Below are 5,438 nucleotides of genomic sequence, written 5' to 3' on the forward strand. Positions count from 1 at the left end.
TGTCGCCCACTAGAGCACCAGCATTCTCAGACCAAACAATGGGACAGAAATGAAATAAAAATCACCAAAAACCACCAAAGCTAGGGCTGGTTGAAATAAATCCTTAATTCAATAAGTTAAGCTGAAAATATTTGGGAAAAGGGCTGCAAAGACGTTCTTTTCTGCCCACTGACAGACTCAGGTTGTTATTGTCAGTGTCTGACATCATTTATGGAAAGGATCCCTACAGAGATAGACCTTTTTTTAACCACAAACCGCCATAATATCACATATCACTCTCCACCAGACCTCCAGAGACAAAAACACTCATTTTACCGTAACTATTCAAAGTGGACAGAAACAAAATAAAAGGGTTAGGGTTAGTTCTCTCTGTTAGTCTTTCCAACATCGAAATAAATGATTCACCGACGTAGATGATAAAAACATCGATACAACTCAGGCAGAGGGAGTGAGACGCCAAGACTCCACTAAATCTTTATATAGATAATAATTGTTTGTTGCTATATTAATGTTTAAAGTTTTGATCCATTAGTTACTTGTAAAAACCTCAAAGCATCCTTAGGACAGCCAAGAAACTTCATCTTTAGTAAAAAAAAACAACACATAAATAAATAAATTATTACATAGACATTAAAACATCCGACATTTATCTTTTCATATATCGATGTCGATATAACTAAAACATGGACTGCAGTGTACTGAACTCTGAAGCCTCGACTTTAAAATGAGATGCTCAGTAAGTTGAATTTCCTGGAGTTGGTTTAAATATTCATTGTTTTTTTTACAGTGCTTTACTATATTTTCTGAATTTTAAGCACACATCACGTTTCTTATTAAACGTTTTAAGGGCTGTGCTATTATTAATAACATGAATGTCCACTTGCATAACAGAGCAGGGTGGCTTAAAAGGGCTTTCTAACCTTTAACACATGTTGAGGAGGGTCTATTATCTAATATATCTGATATGCAGTGTGAATGCAGCTTTATTTTAACCTACAACCTCTATCTCTGCCTAGGTTTTCTGTATGGAGGACTGATCTGTTCTGGTCTGCCAGCATCAGCCAGTCAGAGTCCTTGGAAATCTCTGTGTCCAGATGGACTTGGATGGACCCGCCTCTCTCTTGATTTGGACTAACAAAAAGAGGGACCAGTGGGAAAACTGTCAATGAGAAGTTCAGACGCAGAGGACTCAGCCTCGTCTTCTGAGGGACTGCAGAGATGTTGGTTTGAAACAAAAGGAAAACGTGAATAATGAACTTGATTTGAACGTGCTGAACTGGACGTTTAAAAACACAATGCACTGGTCAATTTGTACAACTGTTGTTTGCTGCCGTTTCCTTGTTTTTCCTTCCAGTCTGTTAAAATGAGGGTTTTTTGGATTTAAAGTTGCCCTCAGGACAGATATACACACAGAGGCAGGGCAACCGACCATTCAAACAGTCCGCATTGCAGGAGATATTACTGATTTCCTATCCCAGAATGCCTCTTGACAACCTTTAGATAAAGGTTTCATGGTGTGAATTGTAGCTCCTGTCAGATCTGTACTAAGCACGTGCAACTCAACAGAGAAACAAAGTAAACAGGATGTCTCACTCGTTAGCTACTTCAATTATCAGCTCCGTAAGGGCGGATTTAGACAGATATTCACGTAGTGGCAGAAATATATGCTTGCAAACAATCACATACCAATATTTGCTTGTAAAAAAAACCCCAAATGTGTGAACTCATTAAACATTATATTATTGTGGCAGTAAAGCATTGACTAGAAACATCTAAAGTTGGCATTCCTAAATCTTCAGACCTTGGTGTAATATGTGGCCATAACATCATTAAATGATGTGTATTAATTTCCGTCTTTTAATGCATTATTGTGAAAAATTAATCAGAATTTCTGTGTCATTTGACACCAAACTGTGGTAGATCCGCCCTTGAAGCTTTGGAGCTAATATTAATAACTTAAAAGAAAATTTGGAACCACTTTTTCAAACATTAGCTTAGTTATCTAAAAAATGTGCTTGTTGTTGCTACATATGTACAGTATGGGCCCTGTGTGTCTCACACATGCTTACAGATGAGATGTACTTAGAAGGAAGGAGGTATACGTGCTTTAAACTCGATATTTAGAGAGCATGGCTGCCGATGGCCGATATATAATGTTGATATCAAAACAAAGAAAACACATGTATAATTTTATTCTATTCTAAAGGTAATTCAGGCCTATGTTTAAAGCAGGATGCATGAGAGTTATAGTACAGATAATTGTCCCCTATGATGACGGCCTCCCGTATCGTTTGGACCGCAATGTGAACAAGTGGTTAAACAGCGAGTATATCTCCGGCTTAAGTCATCATATCATCAGACTGCTCCAAGAAGACGTTTTAAAAAGTCTTAATCAATTAATTCTGAATTAAACACGTTGTTTTTTTCCAGAGCTAATGTTGGAAGTAGCTAACGAGCCATCTTGTTTCCTTTTCATCTCTGCTGAGAGTTGCACATATGCAGTACCGATCGGCCAGGAGTTGTGTCCAACACTCATAGCACAACATGTCCTGGAGTTGCAGTGCATTCTTCGCCTATTGAGGCTCCTGTTGGTATATAATTTGATATCTGTTGCTCTGACATGACAAGATTTCGCCTGTTTACATTTGAACAGGTATTCACAGGAACATGGAGTAAAAACCAAAGATAAAAAATATCTATCAGAAATGCAATTTACAATACGAACAGCTGATTTTAACACAGTTTTATTCCAGATAGCTCACTGGACTTGAAGAACAATGCACAAAGGGAGCCTCTCTTTAATATTAAAGGGACAGTTCACCCCAAAATCAAAAATACATATTCTTCCTCTTACCTGTAGTGCTGTTTATCCACTTGGATTGTTTTTGTGTGAGTTGTCAAGTTTTGGAGATATGTCTCTAATGTCTGTCTTCTCTCCACTATGATGGAACCAGTTGGCACTCGGGCTTTTGGTGCTCAAAGTGTCAAATTTGTTGTGAGCAGTTTCATGTAAGAACTATTTTCTTCTTCTAGGATGTAAACATTATTACATTGGCGGGTGTAGTTTGGTAGACAGAAAACAGTTCCTACATGAAACTGCTCACAACAAGGTCTGTGGATGAACAAGTAACTGGGTCATGATTTCTGGAAAGAGACATCGCTGTTGAGTTTTTCAAATGTATTTTTTTGGCGCTTTGAGCACCACAAGCTGAGTGCCATCTGGTTTCATTATATTGGAGAGAAGGCAAAAATCTCTACAGCCAATATCTCCAAAAAACACCCCTGATCTAGATCAGTGGCTTGGGATCCCCACTAGGGGTCGCCAAAACTTTTTGGGGTGTCGTGACGCCTTCTTGAATTCAAAAAGTGTAAGAAAACTTTAAAAAAATACACAGCAGACCTATAGCTCAGCATTTGGGTTACTTCTGTGAAGAAATGTGAATGTAAATTGTTAAGTAAATTGTTTAATAAAACAATGGCCAAGTGCCTGGGACAAGAAAACACTGAATTTATCTAAAAAGAAGCTTAGTAAGTCTGTATGATTCTTAGAAATACATAATACAGACAGATAATTGTATAAAAAGTTCCCTACACAGGAAATAATCTGCTCAAATTTCATCCAAATCACTTGTTTTATGAAAACTTCCTGCTGTTACTGAGTTGTTGCTGTTTGGGTTCACTGTACAGTTTGAATACAATATGAAATATCTATAAAATATGTCAGTTTACTAAATGATGGAAAAGGGGTCCCTTAAGGAAAAAGCTTGGGACCCACTGATCTAGATGGATAAATAACAGGTATATTTTTGATTTTGTGGTGAACTGTCCCTTTAAGATGACCACATGTTTCAGTATGTGTCCTGATTAAAGCACTGAAGTCTTAGACAATAAAAAACAACAGAAGAGACAAAACTAACGTGGAGTTTATTTGCATTAAAATAATGAATTTGTTATTCATTACTGTGCTGGGAGTTTACGAGCCCAGATGTCTCTTCTTTGTTCTTTTTTTTTTTTACCCACAATGCCCTGTCAAAGTGTGTATATCTTCCACGACTCGTCTTTACCTGTCAGTTTTGTTGAAATGCCCAGGTGTATTTTGCTCATTCTATTTCTCAGAACCCTGAAGCTGGCGACTGGCTCAGCGTTTTCAGTAAAAAAAAGGAGGAAAAAATAAACTTGTGGTGTGTGTGGCATCATTTGTTGAAAAAAATCTTTGTTATATTGTAATAATAATAATAATTTGTTGTGTTAGTGTTCAGTTAGTTACATGAAGGTGTCTGTCACCATCTTTTCACAGCCTTTGACAAAAACATTTTCATTTTTGCATTTTGTTATCATGTGACTAATGAATGCATGAACAGTGTTATATATATGTGACCGACATACAACGCCTTAGGTTAGGAGAGCTTCAGAAACAACAAGTAAACTGGACCTTGTGTTCAGATTTTTATTTTCAAGCTGCTGTTTTCAAAGTTTCATTTTCAGAGACGTGTTTTCAGCTTCGGGGGGGAAATTTCTCAAATACTCAGATGTTTTTTTCAGCCTAAGAAGTAATAATAATTCCTTCTTTGGGGATTCAGGGAGTCACACTGCCCAGAATAAAATAAGAAATATTAAACCCTTGCTTGTTCCAGGTTGGGAACCAGTAACCAACCGTGGTGGGAACCAACCGTAGAAGACTTGCTGTAGATAAACGTCTCATTCTAAGGTAAAAAAAACAAATCGATTCTTATTTTTAGTTGATTATACATTACTAAAAACATAGCTATGAATATTACATTCACTTTCTGCCATTAAATCCTCCTAAATGTTTCACACTGGACATTTAAGAAGCTGAAAACAACATTTTTTTGGGACATTTTTCCCCAAAAAATAACTTAAACGATTAACTGATCATCAGAATGTTAGCCAATTAATTGGTACTCGATCAATTAACTGAATATGCATTTCAGATCTTGTATGTTTCATGTTTACTTCACAGGCAAGTGAACGCCCATTAGCAGCCGACATGGAGATGGATGTGCGACATTATGAATGCAGATATTTAACACTGTAAAGACGCTTCACAGTCTCTGGTTTAGGTTTCACGACATAGAAAGTGTTTAATTTTTTAACAGCAGCCATTCAGTTGGAAATGTTTATGGCTGAAAACTCTCCAGATAATGCTTTGGCTCACTCATGAAGCCTGTTAAGTGGAAAAAAAGTGAGATATCTTAGTTAAATTATGCAGCTCTTTTCTCTCTGAGGCTCTCCACAGAGGTGCCTGGGGAGAAGGTGATAGACAGTATCTGCATCCTCCACCGCCAACTGCAGCTCACTTGAGGTGGAGAGGGAGAAAGTGCTTAAGCTAAAAGCAGGACTCTGGCTTCCTAAGCACTTTAAAAAAAAAGCCCTCGCAGTGATGCAGGGAGGGGATGGAGAGAAACAGAGATGACTGT

The sequence above is a fragment of the Morone saxatilis genome, unplaced genomic scaffold (genome assembly GCF_004916995.1).
Source record: "Morone saxatilis isolate NCDOM2014 unplaced genomic scaffold, NCSU_SB_2.0 Contig17, whole genome shotgun sequence".
NCBI classification, from domain to species: Eukaryota; Metazoa; Chordata; class Actinopteri; family Moronidae; genus Morone; species Morone saxatilis.